At 60.5% G+C, this 24,966-nt stretch overlaps 1 protein-coding gene across 1 annotated transcript in view; it reads left to right on the top strand.

The window, feature by feature from the left end:
• SND1 (staphylococcal nuclease and tudor domain containing 1) overlaps window positions 1-24,966 on the top strand; it is a 453,393-nt gene that overhangs the window by 399,195 nt on the left and 29,232 nt on the right. The gene's annotated exons all lie outside the window — the stretch shown is intronic.

The following is a 24,966-nucleotide window of genomic DNA, read 5'->3' as shown; positions in this document are numbered from 1 at the left end:
TGTGTGTGTTTCTGGAGTTGCCCCGTCCCGTGACCCTGGAATGGGTGGGGGGGTATCTGGAGTCACCCCGTCCTGTGACCCTAGGGGGCAGTTGTGGGGTGTCTGGAATCACCCCGTCCCTTGACCCCAGGATGGGTGGGGGGTGTCTGAAGTCACCCCCGTCCCGTGACCCCAAAGGGTAGAGGGGGTCTGGAGTTGTGCCATCCCTTGAACTTGGGAGGAGTGGGGTGTCTGGATCGGGGGGGGGGGAGAGTGGGGTTATCCCATCCCATGACCCGGGGGGCTGGGTCTGGTGTTGCCGCATTCCGTGACCCCGTGGTGGGGAATTTGATGGGGGGTTGCCCTGTCTCATGACCCGTGTGTGTCTGGAGTCACCCCGTCCTGTGACCCGGGGGGCAGGGTAGTGAGGGGGTCGCCCTGTCCGGTGACCGGGGGTGTGTGTGTGTCTAGATTCACCTGGTCCCGGGGATGGGATCTGGAGTCACCCCCATCCCGTGACCCTGAGGAGTGGGGGGGGGTCTGGAGCTGCATCATCCCTTGAACTTGGGGGGAGGGAGGTGTCTGGAGTCATCCCATCCTATGATTGGGGGGGAGAGTGGGGTCACCCTGTCCCATAACCCCGGGATGGGTTGGGAGGGGGTGTCTTGAGTCACCCCCATCTCGTGACTTGGGGGGTGTCTGGAGTCGCCCTGTCCCGTGACTGGGTGGGGGTGGGGGTGTGTCTGGAGTTGCCATGTCCCGGGGGTGGGTGTGGGTGGGTGGGTGTGGGTGTGTGTCTGGAGTCGCCATGTCCCAGAGGTGGGATCTGGAGTCGCTCCGTCCCTTGACCCCAGATGGGCGGGGGGTGTCTGGATTCACCCTGTCCCGTGACCGGGGGTGTGTGTCTAGAGTTGCCCTGTCCCGTGACTCAGGGGAGGGGTGTGTGTCTGGATTCACCCTGTCCCGGGGTCGGGGATCTGGAGTCGCCACCATCCCGTGACCCCAGGATGGTCAGGGGGTGTCTGGAGTCGCCCCCATCCCATGATCCGGGAAGGGCTGGGAGCTCTGAAGTTGACCTGTACTGGGGCGGGGGGGCAGCTCACCTGTAGGCTCGTGTGCCCTGGAGCACGAGGGGCAGGGGCAGGGGCAGGGGCAGGGGCAGGGGAGAGAGCAGTGGTGGGGGGGCTGTGATCCTGCTTGCGGCCCCTCACTGGCTCCCCATGCCCCAGGACAGGTGTGTGCAGCCTGGCTCCCTTCTTGGGGGGGGGCGGCAGGCTGGGGTGTTTGTGATTCCCCTTTGTGCCCCTCGTAGCTGGATCCCGCCAGGGCCGGGGCTGGCTGGCCAGCACTTCCCCATCTGCCAGGGGCTGCCGGGGAGGCCGGGCGCACTGCCTTGCCAGCTGGGGGCTCTCAGCTGATGTTCCACGTGGCTGCTCGGTACCTCGACGCTAGGCCAGGATCCCAAAGGGCTGCAGGTCTCTCGCGCCCGCAGTTGGCTCCGCCAGGCTGTGCCTCCGGTCACGCCGGAACAAGTCTGGCTCTCTGCTGCCCACAAGGGGAGGCTGGGAAAGCGGCGGGGATGGCTTGGCAAGGCAGTGGGCACGGGATGCCACCCTGCTGCATGGCTGGCGGGCATGCCTGGCTTCTCCAACCCAGTCTGGTGAGCGGGGAAAGGGAGCGAGTTGTTCCCCGAGCAGCTTCGGGTTCATTCCTTCCCCCCCGGGGCAGACGTGGCGTGACAGGCGGGAGGGGTGGTCTCGGGGTTAGAGCGGCGCCCTGGGTTTGTACAGTGCCTGCTCCTGCCTGGGGCCTGGTACTGCCTGACAGCGACGGGGCTTTGCAGCTGTTTGAGTGAGACGCTCTCGTGGCCCTGTGCTGGGAACGGCGCCGCGAGGGCGTTCCCTGGGAGCATGGACGCAGGGTCTGCTGTTCCTACCGAAAGCCACCCAAACTTGGCAAGTTTGCGGGTGCTCAACAGACATGTTAGTTCGATGCGCTGACGATTCCATCTGCCCCAAGCCGGCATCAAGCCCTCGTGCTGCCTGGCCTCCCCCCGCACCATCCGTGCAGAGACTGGCCGTGCTCCATTGTGGGGCTGCAGGCACCGAGGCGGCACTGGACAGAGAGCAGGGGCCTGGCTCTCCTGTGCGCAGTGCCCCCCACCCACTGAGGTGCAGGGAGGGTGGAGGGGAAGAAGGGAGCAGAGAGGGGGGTGCCAGGAGCCGGAGTGAGCTGCGTGGGTAGGAGCAGAGTGGCCCAGAGCCAGGCGAGAGGCATGGGGCAGAAGGGGCAGTGCCCGTGAGAGCACGTTCCCCTGCCGGCTCCTCATTCTCAGCTGTCCGTTGTCGCGGCGAAACCCGCTGGCCAAGCATCTCGCCCGGTCCCGCGTGCGGCCAGGATAACAGTCTGCTACTGCTGCTGGTTTCTCCATTCGCTCCCGGGGTCGAGCTCCGTCGTGTGGGTCGGAAGATCCCAGCGTACTGATGACCCAGGCTGGGGGTCAGTGTGGCTCCATAAGGGGGAAGGTCCGTTTTTTCAGGGGGGTTATTTTGGAAATTACATCCAAAAAACCCAGGAAAAGGACGTTAAGGGAGCAAAGTGGAGCCCTCTGCAGTCAGGAAGGCCACAATTGAGGTTGTTTGTGCAACCTGAACTCTGCGCCCTCGGGGGTGATGACATGATCTCACAGGTTTTTCCACACCGCCCTGGAGGTGACTGAGGTGGGGCAGTGAAGGGGCAGTGGGGCTGGGTCTGCAGAACCCCAGCCTCCTTTGCTGCAGACGGGTGTGCAGGGACTGAGGCAGGGGATGCCGGAGGAGGAAGGAGGGGCTCGTGGCGAAGGCAGTCGAATGCTGCCCGAGAGAACTGGATTCTCCCCCAGCCGCCGCCCCAGGGTTTCTGTGCGGCGCTGGATAAGTCACAAAGGAAAATATGCGGTTAGCCACCAGCTGGGGGGCCCAGGAGAGACGCCGGGGGCAGACCCGGAGAAGTGCAGTTGAACAGACAGTGCTATACACATGCTAGGTACGCTGGAACACCAGCCGCTAGGTGTCTCGAGTTGGGTGCCAAAAATTAAGACTTTTTTGACAATTTTGGCCTTAATCTCTCCAAGTCTCAGCCCCCAGCTGTAAATGGGGATGATAATCCCACCTAATCTCACCGGGGAATTGTGGTGACAAATCCACTAACATGTGTGAAGCACTTGGATACTGGGGTGAGAGCACCACGGAAACGCCCCGGAGGAAAGCACTCGGTGCGGCGGGGCCCGGGGCAGGTGAAATCAGGCCTGGGTCGCTCGCTGACGGAGGCGGGAGGCCTATGGAAGGACAGCGCCCAGCCCATCTCATGTTGCAGAGAAGGGCGCAGCGCTCTGGCATTTCCTGACTTCTGAGTGCTCCACTTGGCCACCTTCTCGCTCCTTTAGGGTAGGTTTTGGTGTGTAATGGACAGTCTGCCGGTGAGGGTGGGGGAGCCATATCGACAAGCGGGGTGGCCTGGCACCTCTCCAAGTGCTCCCACAGAGCAGGGGAGGCGAGCTGGATCTCTGGGGGCCCCTGAAGCAGAGCGCCCTTGGAAAGCCAGGGCAGATGCCTGTGACCACGCTAGGTTTGGCTGGAGAGGAGTGACCGGCGCTGCCGTATTCTCCAGCTGTGTCCTGGAGGCAGGGCGGTAGCGCCGTGTGGTTGTCTGTATCGCGTGCTGCTGTGGTTGAGAAGCATTGAAATGTTTCTGTCCGGGGGGGCACGGCCCCGTTGTATTGGGACGAAGGATCTATCCATCGGTGATGGGACGTGTTCGGGTCCCATCACTAAGCTATCGCTGCTGCTCTGCCCATGAGACGTGGGTGCGTGTGGATTTTGTGCCCTTCGCCACACAGTTGTCCCAGTTCCATGCACAGTCACTGACTCGGTGTAGAAATCCAGTCGCTGTGCCCGCCCGTGGCTAGCTAGACCCCGCTGGGTGCACAGCTGTGGTCACTCTAGGGGGAAAGTTCTCCGGCAGGTGCACACCGAAACAGCGTGACCAGCGGGCCCAAATGGACTCTGAATTCCAGGGGGGGCTGCCTGGCTAGCGGGGACCTATGCCCGGTGGGAATGTAGCGGCTCGGACTGGTTTCTCGTGTCGCTCTGTGTCCTGGCGGCAGGCAGAGCTGGGTGCACAGGTCTCGGTTGTGTGGCGCTGGAGGCTGTTGGTGGTCAGGGGAGAGCTAGGTTTGTTCCTGTCCCTGGTGCCCCCGTTTGTGGTCGGAGTTCGCGGTCTGGGGAGTCCAGTGGCTCCCCGGCGGCTATCCGTCATCCCCCTGGCTAGGTGAGCACAGCTGTTCCTGTCGGCCAGGCCTTTGTCAGCTGGGGCGTAGGCTCCTGTCGTGCACACTGCACGGGGCTGCCCCTTAAACTCACCAGGGAACGGGCACAGAATTGGGCAGTGTGAGCCAGTGACACCACTGCACGGCGTGGAGCCTCGGGCGCTGGATGAGGCCTGCGTGGCTCGGGACTGGCCTGTCGGAGGGACGCGGCCGGAGCTGCCCTGGGTCTCGGAGAAGGAGCTGCCAGCTGGGCATTCTCCAGAAGACCCCCCCCCCATCTGTAGCCCCAGCCTGAGGACTTTCAGGTCATGCCGTGCGGCGGCGGGGGGGGAGGGGGTCCTAGCGAGGACTAGGGCTGGGGGAGGAGCTGGTGGCTGATTGCCTCTTCGGGGAGGAGCAGCGACTGGGTCTCGGGCTGCGTTTTTAACATGTGCCATAAATCAAAAGAAATGGTCCCTCGGTCTGGCCTGGCCCCACCCCAGGCCGGCGGAATAGCCCAGGATCCCTTCGGATCGCTGCAGGGGTGGGCCTCCCCTCCTCCCCCCGTGTAACACCCCGGGCCCGCTGGAAGCAGAGCGTGGGCCGTGGTGCCCGTTGGCTAGCGCCTGTAATGGATCGGGAGGGTTTGCGAGATGAGCCGGCTCCGCTGATGGCAGGCTCCTGGGAGGAGGGGAGTGATTAGGGTTGCTATTTTTAAATACTTGGTGGCGCTCGACGCTGTGGTGGTGGGAGCCCTGCTGGCACTGAGATAGATCGGTCTCATTTTGCCGAGCTGGCTACGTCGGGTGGAGAGTGATGGCATGTAATTCTGTCTGGCCTAATGGGAATCGCTCCCCCCTGCTCCTCCCGTCTGCCCTGCCTGATTTCATCCCCGCCAGCTTGCCGGCTCACACGCTGCCACCGCGGGACGGCCCCGGGAGTGAATGGAGCCTGGGCGGGTGCTGGGGTGGGAATTGAGCTCGTGCTGGCCTGGCTTAGATAGCAGCTCGTTCGCTCCCTGCCCGGCTCCCTCGGGAGAGCCCCAGCCTCACTGCACCCCGGTTACTGGGGTTTGTGGTGGGGCAGTGCCACGGACCCCGGGCTGGGCGCTGTACGAACACTCCCCAGAGCTGGGCCCTGCAGATACGCCCCATCGCCAGGTTCTCCAGCTCCAATCCCCGCGGAAGCAGGTCTGGGACACAAGGGGGAGCAGTTCCCTGGTGGATGTTCACTGAGTCGCTGGCAGAGTCCATGTGCATGGTGGGAGAACCATTACCCTGTGATTGAGCACCAGTGGAAACTGAATGTGGGGGATGATTGCTAATTGTTTATAGTGTGGTAGCACTGTGATGAGCCCCATGGAGCCGGGCGCTGCCCAGACCCCGTCCGGGATTCGAGTGACCCCGTTGAGCCGGGCGCTGCCCAGACCCTGTCCGGGATCCGGGAAACCCCGTCCGGGATCCGGGTGACCCCGTTGAGTCAGGCGCTGCCCAGACCCTGTCCGGGATCCGGGAGACCCCGTCCGGGATCCGGGTGACCCCGTTGAGCTGGGCGCTGCCCAGACCCTGTCCGGGATCCGGGAAACCCCGTCCGGGATCCGGGTGACCCCGTTGAGCCGGGCACTGCCCGGACCCCGTCCGGGATCCGGGTGACCCCGTTGAGCCGGGCGCTGCCTGGACCCCGTCTGGGATCCGGGTGACCCCGTCCGGGATCCGGGAGACCCCGTTGAGCCGGGCGCTGCCCAGACGTACAATGAGAGGCAGCCCCTGCCCCAGTCAGAGCGGGCGGGACAGAAGGAAGGTCTGTCCTGTTACAGAGCTGGGAATGGAGGCCCAGAGAGGCCCCGTGGCTTGCCCAGCGTCCCCCAGGGAGCCTGTGACATGGCGGGAGCTAAGCACAGAGCTCAGGGTGCCCGTCCAATGCCTCGGCCACAAGGCCGACGTGATGGCTGCTCCGGAGCTGGGTCTGGACAGGAATTTTGCCCTCTGCACACGGGTGAGGTGAGGCCCCATCTACGCCGCCCCCATTGCGGTGGAAGGTTCCGGCCTGGGGCAGGCGCCACTAGATCACGGTGCTGTCTAGTAAGGAGGCAAAGATCTTCTCATGGCTCAAATTGCCGTCTAGCTGTGTAACCGTGATGCTACTTCCTGGAACAGGATGCACATGAGAGGAGGTGGGGGTGCCTGGCAGCCAGCGTGCCCCTCTTTGGAAGGCCCCACAGTTCCCAAGCTGGATCCCAGCCTCGGCCGGCCCCTTTAGAGCCCCTTTTACCAGCCCAAGGAGCAGCGCGCCCGGTGCTGGAGCTCACCCAAAGCCGACCTGTCCCGAGTGAGCCTTCCCCAGCCCCGGTGGTCCTGATTACAGCCTGGCCTGTGCGCTCGCCGCGGGAACCCAGCCGCTGGTCAGCAGCCCCACGCTGCAGCAGGGCGGAGGGCCAACTTGGGCAGGACGTGACGGATCTTCTGTCCAGGGGTAGAGTGGAAAGCACACGCCCCGTGGGGAGCCCGGAGCCCGCGTTCCCAGGCAGGGCAGTGAAGGGTTTGGGGCACGGTCTCTGGGTGGCATAGCAGGCGCCCCTCCCTTTCCCAGGGGCCGAGTGTCCCGCCTGCGGGCGCGGCGGCAGGTGGCTTTGCTAGGATGAGTGCCCGGCTGAGAGCTGCATGTCCCAGCTGGGGCGGTGAGCAGGTGACTGGACACTGCTGCAGGCGTGGAGCTGGTTCCTAGCGGTGCCGGGCGCGCATATGGCAGCGAGCCGCTCTTAACCTCCTTCTCCATCGGCGCGCTCTGGCAGGCCGAGATGGGCATGGGAGGAGCGCCGTGGCAGGAAAGGTGACAACCCGATTGAGGAGGAGATCGGAACGGGATGCCCTGGGCATGTGGTGGGAGCCAGACACAGTTACCAACGCGGCGGCTACACTGGGCTAATTGAATTACAGCAGCGTGGTACCTGTAGGGCTGCACCAGGATCCATCCATCTCTGCCTGCTAGTCAGCCAGGCCTGCCCACCCCGGCTGCCCTCTGTCACGGACGCACAGATCGTGCCCACTCTTGGCCCCGTGCGGTCCGTGGGGGGTGCCCCTTTCAGTGCGACAGCCCTTCTCGGGGTCCACTCTCTCCCGGGGTCAGGCCCCTCCACCTCCTGGAGCCGCACCTCTCGGAGCCTTAGCATGTCTGTCTCTGCCGTGGGCCCCCTCAGGGAGTCCCCTCGCTCTGGACCCCCGGGCCTCCACCCCCGAAGGGGTTGATGCAACCCTGTTCTCTAGACCGGCGCGACTCTCAGCCAGCATAAAACAGGAGGATTTATTGAGAGTTGAACACAGCACAGGAAACTCTCAGGGCCTCAGGCCTGGCCTCCCTCAGCCCAGCACATCCCAGTCTCCCTGCATCCAGGTGGGCTCTGCCTGCTCCCCCTCTCCAGCCCAGAGCCCCCCTGCCTCCCAGCTGGGCATCTGAGATCCCCGGCCCCAGGCCCCGCCTCTGTCCATTGTCTTCTCTCCAGGGAAACAGGGTTGTAAACTGGGGCCTCCTCACCTCGCTTCTGTCCTCTGGCTGGAACCGGCTGGTTAGGTCACTGGGTCCTCACTCTGCAGCCCATTGTCCGCCCACTGGCCAGAACCGTCTGCGTCTCCTCAGCTGGGCCTCCGGGTCGCTAGGTCACCGGTCGCTGGGGTATCCATCCTCCCGGCCATTGGCTGGGTCCCCACGTCCTCTCTCCGGTCCTCTGCAAAACACACTCCCTCTCCCCTCACCTCGTTAAACCAGTAACACCCAGGGAAACTGAGTCCCACCCCCTCTGCATGCAAACCATTGAAACTCCACAGAAAACAAGAAAACCCCCCACTTCGTCACACCCTCCCACTGCCCTGAAGTGCGGGGGCGGCGAGTCCCCACTGCCAGGCTCTGAGCCCTGCTTCGTGACCTGGGGCGAGCTCCTTCCCCTGAGAGAACCATGTCCCCCCACTCCCACGGGGCAGAGGCTGTGGTTGAAGGACGCTCAGGGAGCTGCAGGCACTCTGGGTGTGCTCCCCACACCCCCTCGATGGCACCAAAGCGAGAAGCCGCAGGCACAAAGCCATGGCATGCCAGGGCCTCTGTGGGCTGCGCATCTCCAGGGCATCTGGCCGCCAGCCAGGCCGCTGACCTCCAGGGACTATGCTTGTCCGCGTGCTGCCCTGCGTCCGCCCCGGTGCTCCGGCTGTGCGTTTCTTGTGTCAGGCAGACTAATTCAATTAACGAGCTGCCACTGCTAGGCCTCTGATGAGGATTTGATTGCAGCGGAACGCACTGGCCAAGCTCCGGGGCCGCCGGGCTGCAGACGATTGATCAGGATCCGGTCACACTGGGTGTTTGTGTCGTTTTTCTGCTTGGCGCCGGGAAATCTCGAGCAGGCCCCGTCCTTGCTCTGCACTGGAGCAGCAGGAAAGCGCTGCTCCTGCGTCTGGCCCCATGCACGGGCCGCTTTGGGGGGGAGGATAAGGAACTTGCAGCCTCTCAGAAGGTCCCCTCCCTGCCCTGGCCGCACACAGCCGCCCTCTGCAGGGCTGCCCTTGGGGGTTGGCTGGAGTGGCCAGGTGTGAAGGCACTGGCCCGCTCAGGAGGGTGGGGGTGAGTTTCAGGGCAGGTCACCAGTCTTCCTGCGGAGGGGTCCCTCTTTCCAGTCTGATCTCGTTGGCTGTGTGCTGTGCAGGGCCGGGCCGGTCTCTCGTTGCAGTGCCCTGCCCCGGCAGCCCCCGATCTCGGCACTGCTCCCGGGCTTGTCTGCGGCGCTGCCAGGCCCCACGGGGTCAGGACGTGGCCATTTTCCCTGCCTGAGGTGCCTGCTCTAAGAGTCTTCTCTCCTTCCCCCCAGCCAGCCACTAGATGTCCACAAAGCCCCCCAGAGGGCAGGGCCAGCACGCTCCTCGTCTCCAGGCACCAGCCCACCAAGCTTGTGCTGGGGGCGGCGCGGTGCTCCGGCTCTGGCCGCCGGGGAGAGCGGAGCCCCGACCGGGACTCGCCGCCCTCCCCCCGGCGCTCTGGCCGCCCTCCCCTGACGCGCTGGGGGGAGGGGCGGGGCGGCCGGAGGCTTTTTTGCCTGGGGCGGCAAAAAAGCCAGAGCTGGCCCTGCGGGTGCGGCTGGCTCTGTCCCTTGGGATGGGCCAGCCCGTGCGGCTTGCTCAGAAATGGGCCTCGGGGAGTAAGGGGGGAGGAGGTCAGTGGAAGAGTTGATCTGTTACGTAGAGCTGCTGTCACCTTGCCACTTGGTGGTGATCAGGGTGGAAGAGGGTGTGTGTGTGCGTGTGTGTGTGTGCAAGCGAAAGCCTTTGGAGCACGATTCTGTAGCAGCCGGCATTCACTAGCTGCATTGTGCACTACGCAGCCATCTCTCTCCCCGTGCCCGGGGGGGGGGGGGGGGGGGGCAGGGAGGCTTGGAGAGGCTCAGTGACGTTTCTGCCATTGGGGGTATTTGGCTTGGCTTTGGGGTAACGGGGGCCAGGTTACTTATAGGTGCAAATTTCAGAGCTTGCCTAGGGCACATCTGATTACGGAAGAGCCAAACTCTAAACCCGTGCTAAGGCCTGCGCTGTGCCAGTCTGGCCAGGAGGGGGCAGTCTCCAGGGCACATCGCCGAGTGCTCCGTGTCTCGCTCTCTTCTCTCAGTTGAAAGCCGACTAATGTCATTTGCTTTGCAAGGAGCCTTATTCTGCAAATCCACTTGTGTGCGGGGGCTTTAACTCCCGATTACAGGATTAGCGGAGATTAGCGGGGCCGCCGAGCTCTTTAACGGGAGGACAATCTGGCTGCGGCTGGGAACCGGGCAGTTCTCCCAGCAGTGTCCCTATGGGTGCTGCACCCCCGGGGTACCTGCATCCCTGCCTTGTGGCTTGGAGAACTTCGGGAGCAGTGTCCGTTGGGCCCGCGCATGCGCTGTCTCTCCTTGTGCCCCGCCACGAAGCTCGCCACGTGATGAACTGCCAGCCGACCGCCGGCCCCTCTGCCACGGCGGGATGGCAGGAACCGCTTTCCAGTGTGCGTAATGAACTGCCAGCCGACCGCCGGCCCCTCTGCCACGGCGGGATGGCAGGAACCGTTTTCCAGTGTGCGTAATGATCTGCCAGCCGTGCCAGGCTCTGGACAGGGCCTGCGGGGTACCAGCGCCCCCACGCCTGGTGCTGGCATCCCCTGTGCCCCAGATTGCTCATGCCGCCCCTCATCTCGGGAGCTGCCTCTCTGTGCCCCCACCCTCGCTGCTGACATCTGCGCTGTGTGTGGAGGAGGCAGTTGACGGGGTGGCCGTGGGGGAGAGGCTGACGGGTGGCAGAAGCTCTTCGCTTTTGGGGGGGTGTTGAGAGGAGGGTTGGGGCGACCAGGGGCTAAAACAAATGCCCAGGGAGCAAGTGAACCTGCGCCCCAGATCAGGGTGGACTTTGATAGACTCATAGACGTTAAGGCCAGCAGGGACCATTATGATCATCTAGTCTGACCTCCTGCACAACGCAGGCCACAGAATCTCACCCACCCACTCCTGTAACAAACCCCCAACCTATGCCTGAGCTATTGAAGTCCTCAAATCGTGGTTTAAAGTCCTCAAGGTGCAGAGAATCCTCCAGCAAGTGACCCGTGCCCCACGCCCGTCCGAAGGGGGCACGCACTGAAGGCTGGTGTGTACGGGAGAGGGGGAGGAAATGGACGGGTGCTCTCGAGCAGTGCCAGGCGATACAGATCAGGGTAGCTTCCTGGTAACTTTACGACCCCATGGGTAGTCTGGGCCCCCTAGTGCATCGCTTGTAAATTTCATTCTTCGTTGCTCCAGCTCTGGTGCAGACCTAGGCCTCGTGCCTGCCAGGGTGTCTCCGGGCCCACGTCTGCAGGGGCAGAGGAGCTGCGGTCAGAACACCCACCCAGACAGGTCCCCACCGCTGGCAGTGCCCATGGTGCAGAGCGTGCGGCATGCTGGACGTTGGTGGCTGCTTTGTCCCTGGGCTTATATCGTGATGTATCTGCACTGGGCCGGGTCTGAAATCCACCCGCCGGTGCGGCTCGACCCATGGGGGCGCTGATCCGGCCCTGGCTCTCCTCCGCTCCTAACAGCCAGGGTTGGATGGGATGTTGGTAGGCCTGCCCGGGCAGCGTGTGCACCCAGAACCAAGCCTCGCACTCCTGCCATGGCAGAGCGGCCCCGGGGGACCCGTGGAGCCAGGGCAAGTGTGGGTGCCACCTTAGATGGTGCTGGTGGAGGAGAGGGAACGCGTTGTTCTTTCGCCTCCTGGGCGAAGTCTCTGGTGCTAATATAACCTGACAGACCTTCCTAGGCTGGGGCTGCTGGTGGAACACCCCAGCTCCCTGCAGCAGTTAGATAGAACTGCTTCTGCTTCCCAGAATCTCACCCACCCAGGGCTCCCCACCAATGGGGGCCTGCTCCCCCCACTCCCCAACGCGCCTGGTCGCCTTCCGCAGGGCTTTGGCCTCAGGTGTGTCCCTGGCACGCTTGGTGATTGTGGTGCCCTGCTCCCCATTAGCACACCTGAGCTCTGAGTGTGTCTGCTCTGCACCCTTAGCCCGGGCTCTGACTCGGGTTTGAGCCCAAGCCCCACTTCCATCCACACTCAAGTCAGCCTGACGGGTCGGCAAGTGCAGGACCTGGCTCCTAGGACGCTGCCGGGTGGGGGGCAGAGGCGAGTCCCGCTGCGACTGTCATTTTGCAGTGTGGACGCAGCTCAGGCCTCAGCCCCGAGTCAGAAGGTCTGCGCAGTGCAGTGTGGACGCGTTAGCACGGTTGAGACCCCAGGGGCCGGCTGTTGGAGACTCAGGTTTGCAATGCAGTGCACAGACACGGGTTTATGGTGCAGTGTAGCCAGACCCTCAGTGGGTGAGACCCAGTGCCGGGCTGTGTGGACAGCCGGTGTCCTGCTGGGCGGGCTGGATGCTGCTGGAGCCAGCTCTCTGCCAGTCTCCCGTGCCTATGGGGAGTCTCCTCTGGCCCCGGGGCCACGAAGCGCTAGTTGCTCTTAAAAGCTGAGCCCATCGCAAGACCTGGCTGCTTACTAACGTCCCTAAACGGGAGCGGGGCTCTTTGGAAACTCCAGCTCTGATTGCGGATGCGGGGCGTGGACGCCTCGCGGGCACCAGCACCATAACCAGACCAAGACAACCCCCCGAGGCAGCGTGGCCGGGAGAGCCAGTAATGCTCTGCCGGAGTTGGTGCTGCAGGCTCCGTGCCGAGCCGTGGGGCTGGGATCTCTGGTGCCGTGGCTTGGCAAAAGCCGCCCGGCGTGAAGAAAGCCATCTCAGCGTCTGGAACTTGCAGTAGTAAGCTTGTGTCGCTCCTCCCAGAGCCTCGCAGGGCTGCTGAGACGGCTTAATCAGGGCGTCTTCCCACCCTTGTGCGTCTCCTCGGCCGTCGGGCACTCGCTAGCGCAGCAGTTTCCCAGCAAGGGCGTTGCTCGGGTCCCTCTGCTGCTGCCTGTTCGAGTTGCTGGGGGTGAATACCGGGAAAGGTGGCTGCAGGGAACGGCCGGTGAGGGGCACGGCACTGGGGGTCTTTAACCTCCACACTGGGGTGTGTATAAACCAGCCAAGTCTGCTGCTCCCCCCAGCAGAACATCTCCATTCACCCCGTCTGGCTGTCAGTCCTGCAGCTGTCCGGGCAGGGCTCCTTTCCCCCGTCGGGCTGCGGGCTCAGGGGATGCCCCTTGTGGCTGCTGGGATCTCCAGAGAGCCGCTCGCCGGGATACGCTGCAGGGAGGTCACCGCTGCTGGGGGCCAGAGACCCTTGAGGTTGCAGGTTCATCAGAGGTGCTGGGCGTGGTGTTCTCCCCCACGCCGAGTTGTGCGTGGATTTTTCACGGCTCTGTGGTTCGGAGGGCAGCACATCCCCGGGTAGGGTCTGGTGCTGAAGCACTCGCCCATCCAGTATTCCTGCCTGCGCGCTCCCGCTCCGCCACCGGCCGAACACCTGGGCTCGATTCCACCCCCTCTCGCCCCTCGGCCCAACGTGAGCTCCAGCTTGTGGAGAGCAGAAAGCAGCTGGACCCATGTGACGTTCAAAGCCAGGGCCAAAGGGGAACATTTCAACCCTCCGTGCCATGTTCCCTTCCCTGGCAATGGGCGTGGGGGCAGGATGCCGGGCTGCGGGCACAGCCGTGCTGAGATGCTCTCCCCAGCGCTTCGGAGGAGTGTTCGCCCACGGGCCCGGCTGCCCGCCACCCGGCTCAACAGGGGAGCGGACAGAGGCTGGGGTCGGTGTGCATCCGGCTCCCCAAACCCCACTTCGTAGCTTAGCCGGGGGTTCGGCCAGGGCCTCCGTGAGGCTCCGGGGGCCAGGGAAGGGGTCTACTGTTCCCCTGTCAGCGGCAGCTGTCACTGCGCTTCTAGCCAGCCTGAGCACTTATAGCTGTCTGGGAGACGCCCGGGTTCGTCTCCTCCCTCGAGCGGCTGCCCGGGGCGAGGGTTCGTGCCGCCGGCTCCTGTGCACCCCCCAGTAACAGTCCTGGTCAGCCTGCTTGCACACCCCTTCTCCTGCCAGAGCTCTGAGGCCGGCCCAGGAGATGCGCACGTGCGATTCACGGTGCACTTCGGGCTCAGCGCGTGTTGCACCGGTCCTCGCTGGGCGGTGGCGTGCAGTGCTCCCCTTGCTGCGCCCGTCAAGGTGCTTCTTGGTCACCTGGCCGATCCGGAGCCAGGGCCACGTGAGTGGGTCACCCGAGTGTCCTCTGCCTGTGCCGCTGGCCCTGTCCTCGGCTGCTGACGGCAGCCGCACGCGGCCTGCACCGAGCAGCACCAAGGTTGCGGAGTTCTGCCGAGTAAGGGCCTCAGTGTCTGGCCTTGCTGCAGTGCGGGGGCGCAGCTCTGTGTTCCCCCTGCGGGGCTGCCGAGCGGTCGTGGCTTGCCCTTCCAGCTCGGGGGTCCCGCTGCTGCCCCCTGCTGGGGTGTTGGTAGCAGGCATGGGAGGGGGCCCAGAGACCGTATCCCAGTGCGCCGTGCAGGCCGGGCTAGGTGGAGCAGTGCATGCTGGGACCCATCGTCCCCAAAGGAGGGTACCATGGTACCCGCTGGCTCTCGAGAAGCAGTGACACTGGGAGGGGTCTGGGGGCCGTGCTGGACAATGCTGGGGGCCGTGCTGGCCAGAGGGGCTAGTCCTTTTACCCTGTACTCGGCACCGGTGCGACCGCTGCTGGGATCCTGTGCCCGGTTCTGGTCCCACAAGGCAAGGAGGACGCTGATAAGTTGCAGAGGGGTCAGAGAAGAGCCTCGAGGACCATTAAAGGGTTAGAAAACCTGCCGTGTCTGGATAGACTCAAAGCTCAGTCTGTTGCGTGTAACACAGAGGAGGCTCGGGGTGATTTGATCACTGTCTGTCAGTACCTACGTGGGGACAAGTATTTGTTCATGGGCTCTTCAGCCTAGCAGAGAAAGCTCTAACCCGGCCAGTGGCTGGGAGTTGAAGCGACACCCGTTCAGACTGGAAATAAGGTGTAACTTGTTAACGGTGACAGTAATTAACCATTGGGACCATTCACCCAGAGGCAGTTTTTCAGTGCGGATTGGATGGTTTTCTAACCGCTGTGCCCTAGGTGTGACCGTGGGGCTGGTCTCTGGCCTGGGCTGTGCCGGGGGTCAGACGAGAGGATCGCCAGGGTCCCTTTTGGCTTGTGGATCCCGAGGAGGGCCCCCAGCTGGCGGGTGGTGTCACGGAGTCCCCGGGCGATGCTCTGGAACTGCTCCCTACAAAGCCAGTCAGGACTTTGCGGAGCCTCCTCTCCCTGGGAGCAGATTGTCTTCAGGGCAAGAAGCTCACATGGCTTCACCTCCTGGGTCTGACCTTGGAGTATTCAGCATATGCCCCTCCGTGCGCTTCCCACAGCGAGTCCACCCAGGCAGGGTCCTGGGGAAGCCAGAAGGTCCCGCACGCACCCCCACTTCGCAGTCAGACGTGACTCTCGGCCAGCCAGTAAAACAGAGGTTTATTAGATGACAGGAACACAGTCTAAAACAGAGCTTGTAGGTCCAGTGAACCGGACCCCTCAGCCGGGTCCATTCTGGGGTCCCGCGAGCGAGACACCCCCGTCTGCACTCACTCCTAGTCCCTAGCCAGCTCCAAACTGAAACCCCCTCCAGCCCCTCCTCTCTGGGCTTTGTCCCTTTCCCGGGCCAGGAGGTCACCTGATCTCTTTGTTCACCTTTAGCATTTCCTTGTGGCGGGGGTGGGAGGGGAAGGGCCCTGGCCATTTGTTGCCAGGGAGACAGAGTGTCAGTGATTTATGCGCACTGGCCTTTGTCCCACCTCCTAGAAACTTAAGAAATGCATAGGGGAAACTGAGGCACCCACACAGTATTCGGAGGCAACATTAAGAACAGTCCCACTTTGTCACAAGTGGATCCCGAGGAGGGCCCCCAGCTGGCGGGTTCTGCGCAGGCTGGCACACGGGGACAGGCCTCTCCCCGTGCAGCTGGAGTGTGCCCAGCAGTGCGGGGAGGTGAGGGGGAGCAGATTGCGTGGTCCCGTGGGCAGGCTGCTGGCAGGCAGGGGCTTGGGTTACATGGGTTCTAAGCCCAGCTGTGTCACTGCTCTGTGGGTGACCTTGGTCAGGTCCCTTCTCCTTGCTGGGCCTGTTTCCCTCCCACCTTTGGGCTGTTTGGGCTGTTCCGAGTGTGTCGCGCTGTCCAGGCAGCACCCGGCACAACAGGCGTCGAACGGCCGGGGGCTCAGGGAGCTGCTTGTGATGCTGATCGTGCCAGTTATTCCAGGGGGCAGTGACGGACAGGGGCAGGGGTCCGACACCTGCTAGCTCAAGCACAAGATAGGGGCTGGATGTGGTTCCCTGGCGTGTGCCGTGCAGGAGGTCAGACTGGGGGGTCGTCATGGCCCCTTACGATCAGTGAGTCTGTTCAATCACGGGGTAGCTCTTTCTGCCCTCTGGTTAGTGGGGGGTCCCAGGGGTGGGTTGCCAGGGTTAGGGTTAGGGGGAGCTCCTAGCCCAGTGGCCCCAGGGACAAACAAGGATCTGGCCCCACAGTGGCCAGGTCAGTTTCCTAAAAGGATCTGCTGCCCTTTCCCCCATTTAACCCCTTGTGTGACAGGCCCAGGGCAGCGGAGACCCCCGGGTGAGGCAATGGATAATGGTTGCGCGGGGGGGGTTTGGGTGACCCGGCCATAGCAAAGGATGGAGGTGGTGCCCCATGCCCACCCCAGAGATGGCTGCATTTCTAGGGGTGTCAGGTGCTGGTAGATGCTCTGAGGCGCTCTCACACGATACCCCATCAGGTGGTAGGAGCAGATGGGAAAGGCCTTGTCTACCCCAAGCCTGGCAGGGCTGTTCCCTGTGTCTGCCATGGCGGGAGGCCGTGCTGGAGCCGGCAGGATCTCACACTTGTGTCCTGCACCCAGCTGCATCCCGTCCCTCCTCCACACCGGTTCCAGCCTCTTTTAGCCAGTGGCCCGAGAGTGCCAGGACAGATGCCACGTGGTGGAGGCGGGCAGTAGCAGTGTGAGGCTCTCTGGGCAGGCGTGCTCGGGGGAGTGCGCTGTGAGCTCTACTGGGGGGGAGGCAGTGCCCGCGTTGCCAGGCTGGGCTGTGGAGAGCGGCGGGAGGGCGCCCGCGTTGCCAGGCTGGGCTGGGGAGAGTGGCGGGAGGGCGCCCGCGTTGCCAGGCTGGGCTGGGGAAAGCGCGCTGCGAGTGGTGGAAGGGTGCCCGCGTTACCAGGCTGGGCTGGGGAGAGCGGCGGGAGGGCGCCCGCGTTGCCAGGCCGGGCTGGGGAGAGCGCGCTGCGAGTGGTGGAAGGGTGCCCGCGTTACCAGGCTGGGCTGGGGAGAGCGGTGGGAGGGCGCCCGCGTTGCCAGGCTGGGCTGGGGAGAGCGCGCTGCGAGTGGTGGAAGGGTGCCCGCGTTACCAGGCTGGGCTGGGGAGAGCGGTGGGAGGGCGCCCGCGTTGCCAGGCTGGGCTGGGGAAAGCGCGCTGCGAGTGGTGGAAGGGTGCCCGCGTTGCCAGGCTGGGCTGGGGAAAGCGCGCTGCGAGTGGTGGAAGGGTGCCCGCGTTGCCAGGCTGGGCTGGGGAAAGCGCGCTGCGAGTGGCGGGAGGGCGCCCGCGTTGCCAGGCTTGTTGTACTTAAAGTACTGCACAGGATCTTTTCAGGGGGAATAAGACAAAACGCCACATTTATTAGTGATACATGTATTCATTAACACTGTATTATATGCATATAATATATTACACTTACACTCACACACACACACACACAAACACACTCCGTCTTGTTGTTACCAATTAGTTGCTCCCCTTAACTTCACTGGCCAGGTGAGTTAGATGGGGGAGGGGGTGGAGCCGGGCTTCTGCCGATCCGGATCGATGCTCCCATGTTGACAAGACGAGACCCGGGGTCCTCTGCAAGACACCTCACTTTTATAGCAGCTCCCCTCTCATGCAAATCTAGACCAGATTCAAACTCTGTGTCTGTGTCCATTGGTTCTTTGTGCTGCTTTCTTTTGAGTGTTGTCCCAATGCTGCAAAAAGGGTGTTTCCAAAAGAAGGTGCTTGCTTCTAACCCCCGAGGCCGTCGGTATGTCTGCTTGTCTTTAATGAGCCCACTTGACACGCTTTATTGTCCTTGGGTTTGGCTCCCAGCCCCTCTCCAACAGTTGAGGCTGTCTGGAGGTGCTGCCTTCCATGCCTTGCTCATCCACACCTCATTCATTCAACAGGGCAATTGATTAAGAGTGGGGGGGGAGAGCTCTTGTTCTACTGCTAGCAAACAGAAATTTTTCTTCTATCTTATTCTATCCTTAGGGGCTATAATATTATACCAAGGGCAATGCAAAGTTTCTAAAGGAGGCTTTGATACAAAGTCCCATGAAAACAGAGGTCACACGTGGGTAGACCCACCACAAGGTTATATGAAGAGGCACAATGTAAAGTCATATGAAAATTATCAGAGATTTATCTACATTGTCCCCCTTTTGACCTCTCAAGAACAATTCTTGAGTGGTCACCATATAAATCTTTTGTATTTGTTGCAAACCAACCAAACAATTATAACCAGGTGAATATAACTAAAACCATTACAATTGACTAAACACCAGATATAACATAAACACAAATGCAAACAATTATAATTATAATAATTGGAAATACAACAAAACCATTACCATTCCAATAATTGGGTACATTGACAAACAAAATGAGGCCCAAGTTTGATGCTGCAATAGCCATCAAACAATAAAAGTCACTGAGGTCAGGACATTCTTAAGCACACACAACAAATAAGATTTTGTAGGAGTACCACAGTTGTTATGCAAGCTTAAGCTGATTTGGACTTAAACTAACATTCAGTTGCCAAAATGTTGCAGAATTTTCTATTTTTAACAGTTGTTTTTAAGAGGTTTCTAGGGACCTAAAAGATGGGGCCATACAATTATGGGCCAAGGTCTTACAGGTTATGGGGGCCCAAGAACTACCCTTTAGGGCTTGGGGAAGTAGAACCAGAGTGCATAGAGGAAAGTGTGTAATTAACAATACAAGCAAATGTAACTAAAAATACAAATGTATTAATAACAAAAATTAACAACAAAATGACTATTAGAGAACCTAACAAAACAAAACAAAATAACCCTGATGCACTGGGGACCAAAGTCTTTTGGACACAAGGGGTGATTGATAAGTTGGATGGAGATGGGGGAAGTAGAGAGAGGAAAAGACATTTGCCCTGTCTAGTGTAGTATTTCCTCTTTTTCTGGACCCAATGCTAGCACAGGACACCACTAGAGACAGACACAGAACATGCAACACAGAACACTGAACACAGACTTTGTCATGACACTATAACCATGGTATTTTATAACTCTTCAGCTGGTACCAGCTCTCCTGATGTTCCGGTTCAGAGCCTGAAAGATAGAAGCTTGGAAACAAATTAGCACAGTGCTTTTACCATGGCAGAACCTGCTTGGTCTCTGCCACAGTGTGTTTGGTACTTCGGGCTGCACAAATGCTAATTAAGTGGTGCATTTCTTGTGAGTGTAAATTCTCCCTTTCTCTCAGTAAAAGGGCGTTAACACTCCATCTAGGAAAAAAAAAATTCTGTTTTAAAATTTCCAGCCATTTTGCCATGGCCTGGAGATCTGAGGCAGAAGCAGGCACTGTTGTTAACTGTTTCAATGGCATTTTGGCCCTGGGAGGAGGAATTTACCCAAATATTCCCCTTCCCAATCTCCAGAGGGATCCCAAAGGTCTGCCCCCTTCTGGGGTCTCAAATGTTTCTTCTCCTGATGTTACTGCTGCTGTAAGATTTGAGAGTGCTGTTTTAACTCTCTGTACCCAACCTGTTTTTCAGTTTCTGTATTTATTGCTTGCCTGGGCCCAATTCTGCTTTTTTTTAATAGACAGTTTCTTTCCATGGGCACAAGCCTTGTTCCACTACCAATTTAGCAAGGAGGGTGGACTTTCCAACTAGCCCCCACCCTTCCTGGTTCCATTTCTTAAACATTTTTTTCAAAATTGTGAAATTACCACAATATTACTTACCAAAACAAAACAAACAAACATAAACCACACTACATTGCCCAAACTCCTATATCCTTCAGAGTTTGGTTTAACAGAACAAGATCTGCATCTTATGTTTTTAACCCACTCTGGGCCAGAGGGAGAGACGCTAAGCCTCCCTCTGTATTACTCGGTCTGCTACCACCAAGGGTTCATACACCAATTATACAAATCCTTCCCCGGATTAGATCCTTCCCTGGATCAGAGTGAGAAACACTAAGTTCTCCTCTTTAGCTCAGTCTTGCTACGGCTGAGGGTGTATGTACCTCTATAACACAATTTAAACCTAAACTCCTATATCCTTCAGAGTTTGGTTAATCCTTCCCCGGATCAGAGTGAGAAACACTAAGTTCTCCTCTTTAGCTCAGTCATGAACACAATTTAAACCTAAACTCCTATATCCTTCAGAGTTTGGTTAATTAACTGAAAGTTTACACTCTTTTTCCTATAGTGCCAGGCTTGCTAAAGCTGGCGGTGTGCACACCAGTTTTATAATAACTGTGGGTTCTATGCTTGCTCCCCCTTTCGCATTCTCCACCAAAATGTTGTACTTAAAGTACTGCACAGGATCTTTTCAGGGGGAATAAGGCAGAACGCCACATTTATTAGTAATACATGTATTCATTAACACTGTATTATATGCATATAATATATTACACTTACACTCACACACACACACACACAAACCCATTCCGTCTTGTTGTTACCAATTAGTTGCTCCCCTTAACTTCACTGGCCAGGTGAGTTAGATGGGGGAGGGGGTGGAGCCGGGCTTCTGCCGATCCGGATCGATGCTCCCATGTTGACAAGACGAGACCCCGGGGTCCTCTGCAAGACACCTCACTTTTATAGCAGCTCCCCTCTCATGCAAATCTAGACCAGATTCAAACTCTGTGTCTGTGTCCATTGGTTCTTTGTGCTGCTTTCTTTTGAGTGTTGTCCCAATGCTGCAAAAAGGGTGTTTCCAAAAGAAGGTGCTTGCTTCTAACCCCCGAGGCCGTCGGTATGTCTGCTTGTCTTTAATGAGCCCACTTGACACGCTTTATTGTCCTTGGGTTTGGCTCCCAGCCCCTCTCCAACAGTTGAGGCTGTCTGGAGGTGCTGCCTTCCATGCCTTGCTCATCCACACCTCATTCATTCAACAGGGCAATTGATTAAGAGTGGGGGGGGAGAGCTCTTGTTCTACTGCTAGCAAACAGAAATTTTTCTTCTATCTTATTCTATCCTTAGGGGCTATAATATTATACCAAGGGCAATGCAAAGTTTCTAAAGGAGGCTTTGATACAAAGTCCCATGAAAACAGAGGTCACACGTGGGTAGACCCACCACAAGGTTATATGAAGAGGCACAATGTAAAGTCATATGAAAATTATCAGAGATTTATCTACAGGCTGGGCTGGGGAAAGCGCGCTGCGAGTGGTGGAAGGGTGCCCGCGTTGCCAGGCTGTGAGGAGACCTAGTTTCCCGGTAATGGTTCGGCGGCAGGTCTGGAGCGTCTCGTGCTCGGGAGATAAGCCCCAGCGCTGATAGAGGCTTGTCAGGGGAGAGGCGTTCGCGTGACAGGCAAGTGCCCGCGTGTTTACCTGACAAGGCTTGTCAAAGCTTTCCGGCCTGGCCGGCTATGACAGCTGACAGTACTCCTAGCGGAGGAGCTGCTGGCTCTCGCTCCCCAGGGGGTCTGGGCTAGGGAGGGGCTGCAAACCTGCCCCGGGGGTCGGGGCCCTGGGGCTCAGGGGGACGGCTGAGGTGCAGCAGTGCTGGGTCGGCGCTGCCTCCCGAGGGCAATGGCAGCTGCATGTCGGTGCCGCATCGTCCTAGACGCAGGACTCGGAGCTGGCCTGCGGCAGGCTCTCCCCTGTCTGCAGATTGGCTGGGGGGAGCTGTAACCCGAAACCCTGCCACGGCCAAACGGGGGAACCTGAACCGGTCCCCGTACAGCTGTGACTGGCCGTTGTGTGTGACACCGCAGCCGCATGGATCCCTGCCCATATGTACCTGGCAGCACCAGGCCTCCCCAGAATTACCGGTGCCCCTCAGTCCCTGCCTGTGCCCCCTCGAGCAGAGACAGACTCTTGCCTGCCGGGGCAGGGCCCCCTCTGACCCAAGGGCAGCCTGGCAGAGGGCACAGGGGCGCCTAAGGGACCCTGGAGGTCTGGTATCCGAGTTCCCCTGGCAAGGTCTCTGCCGACAGCCCGTGTCACATGGGTCGGCGTGATCTCTGGGAAGCGTGTGTGCGGGCAGTGCACTGGGAGAGGGGACTGGACCCTGGAGCTCATGCTCCTAGGGTGGGGCAGTTAGTGGCAGGGCCCCAGGTGACATACCCTTGGCCAGGTCTCCCCAGACAGGCCATGGGAGATGCTCCCTTCCCTGGCGTGTGCAGGAGGAGTTTGCAGGGACTGCAGGAGAAGGAATGAACAGGAAGAGGTAAGGAGCTGGGGGGACGCTGTTTTCAGGTGAAGTTCACCCATCACAGCTGATCTATCGGGAGATGCAGCCAGACCCCCTGGCGCCCTGCATCGGTGGGACACTTGATCTTCCGATCGCGCTGGGAGAAGGGCGCGGGGTGGGCAGGACCCAGGAGACGGGAGGGCAGCGTGTGGGCAGCGGTTAGCCTCTAGAATGCAGCTTGCGAGTTTATTTTACAGGTCACCCTTTGTCCCATGTTTGTGTTTGCTGCCGTCTGAGCCTCGGAGCTGTTAGACCCTGTGACGAACTGGGACTGTTCTTCATGTGTATTTGAATGCTGAGTGGGGAGTGTTGGCCGGGGAAGGTTGCAGGGGAGTGTGGCTAGGATGGTCTGCATTGGGGGTTGGGAGACTGGCTGTGAGGGAGGATACCTGATCATATAACGTGAGAACCCAGGAGGGGGATGGGGCCAGGTGACACCTCTGCCAGGAAACTGGACAAAGGCTGGGGAAGGAGCCGGGGAGAGGCTGAGGGAGACGCTGGAGGGAGTTTCAGTTTGGAGCTGGCTGGGAAATGGACGGGAGCCCAGACAGGGCTCTGGGCCCCCTCGTCCCCCAAGAGGGACCTAACTGAGGGGGTCCTGTTGTCTGTACCTGCAAGACCTGTCTTGGACTGTGTTCCTGTCGTCTAAATAAACCACCTGCTTTACTGGCTGGCTGAGAGTCATGGTGAATCGCAGGAAGCCGGGGGTGCAGGGCCTTGTGTCCCCCCACGCTCCGTGACAGACCCGCAGCCTGGCTTCCTCTCGTCTGGGTGCTCAGCGGAGCTGCTCCCGAGCTGGTGTGAACGGTTCCTTTGGGAACCACGGACCTGGGAAGTCTGGCAGCGTCCCGTGGGTAAGAGGTGGGCCGCAATGGGGGGGCACCTGCCGCTAGCCCGCGTGAGAACTGAGCGCCTGTGGCCGGGGGTGTCGGGGAGCTCAGGTGAGGTTCTCTGGCTGCGGAGAGGTGATGGCACGGTGCCTCAACCCTGCCTACCCCCAGGAAGCTTCTCACACTCCACGTTAACCAGAGAGCAGCGGTGCCACTCCCGGGGGTGGCAGCCTGCCCCTCAGCGGGGCAAAGCTGGGTGCTGCTCCCCAAGGAGGGCATCTGCCTCCTGTTCGGGCTGCGTCCATGCAAGCCACGTGCTGCTGACTTTCGAGATCTCCCTGAGCCGGGCCCTGCTAAGCTGCCTGCTGAACCCAGCGCGCTTTCCCCTTCGGAGCAGTGAGTCCTGGTCCTGGCAATACACCGCGGGCAGCAGCAGAATGAAGTGAAACCTGGGATGGGAATTAGCGGTGCCCCACCCTGGCCCCGGAGGAGGCAGGGCGAGCACTGGCTGTGTATTTCTCACGGAGCTATCGATCACTGCAAAGACTGGCCCCGTTCCGGCCCTGGTGGCCCCTGGGTGGTGCTGAGCGAGGGACCGGCTCGCGGCGTGTTGGTATCCCCTGTGCTTACAGGCAGGGAATGGGCTGGCGCAGGAGACTAGGTGTGTGCTCTGCATTCGATCTCTGGGGCACAGGGTCGAATCCAGCCAGTGCTGGGCAACGCGGCCTTTGCCGTCTCGCAGCCCTTCAGCGGCTGGGGCAGGACAAGCGAGCGAGTCTCGAGCCGGTTCCACATGGTGAATACACGGGGCGCTTGGCACTGCCTGGCAGCCTCAGCGGAGGGGCTGAGAACCGACTCGGCCGTGGAGCAGAGACTGGTCTGTCTGCTGTCTGCTGCCTCCTCGAGGGCAGCCTCGGGCGGGGGGGCTGGGACCCCTCAGCTGGGGGTGCGCTGCCCCCTCGTGTCCTGCTCCTGTTCTGGGCACAGGGGACTCCGCTCGGGCCGTGGGTCGGTTCAGTGGCCCGGGAGCGGGAAGGCAGCTGATGGCTTGTCTGTGTGGCAGGGAGCTATTGGCCTGCAGGATTCCTGGGAAGGGAGGTCAGGGGCTTCGCTCGTTTTGCTCCGGCTCGTGATGTCCAGTTCGTGTGCGGGGTGAGCGAGGGCACAGGCTGCTCCGGCACAAGTCCCGCTCATTTCCCGCGGTGTGGATTTATGTGTATAAATATCTCATATGCATGAGGAGTGACATTAATAGCAGCGCCGGGTCCCGGGAGCTTTCACTTTTATCAGCCAGACTGGCTGGGCCTCTGACCCCGCCAGCACTTAAATTCATCATCCCTTCTCCTGCGCCTTGCCCCCTTCCCTCGCGGAGGAGCTTCAGCTTTTCCCCCAGCCAAGGCACTAAATCTCGCCTTCCTGGCTCCCGACCCACCATCGCCTGCGCCTCGCAATGCGGGATGTAACCCCTCGGCGCCGCTCAGCAGTTTGTAATGCAGAGCCGATCTGGAGCGGGGAAGGAAAATGGGCTGATGAATGTACTTGGAAAGGTGAGGAGAAAACCATAAACAGTGTTTGCGGGGGAGGGAGGGGGACATTTCTTTAAACATTTAGTTTGATAAGCGGGATATGTGGCGTGTACAGTTACTCGAATGGGGAACTAGCTCCCTGATCTATTGGCCAGCGGGCGGGCTCTGGGTTTTAAATTTCCTCCTCCTTTGGGGGGTTTCAGGGACAGCGTTTGGAAATCCGCTCTCCTTGGTGGGCAGAGGGAGTGCAGGGTGCATGTGTGTCCGCAGCTGCCCTCCCTGGACCTGGCTGGGCAAGTCTGCACCAGGGGGCGCTTGGACCCTGGAGATTTCTGCCTTCTCCACGGCGCCTTGGCGTCTCTCCTCTCCGCTTCGAATGTCTCAGT

The sequence above is a fragment of the Chrysemys picta genome, chromosome 1 (genome assembly GCF_011386835.1).
Source record: "Chrysemys picta bellii isolate R12L10 chromosome 1, ASM1138683v2, whole genome shotgun sequence".
Classification (NCBI taxonomy): domain Eukaryota; kingdom Metazoa; phylum Chordata; order Testudines; family Emydidae; genus Chrysemys; species Chrysemys picta.
Note: the sequence above shows the minus strand (reverse complement) of the source record. Positions and strands in the feature narration are given on the sequence as shown.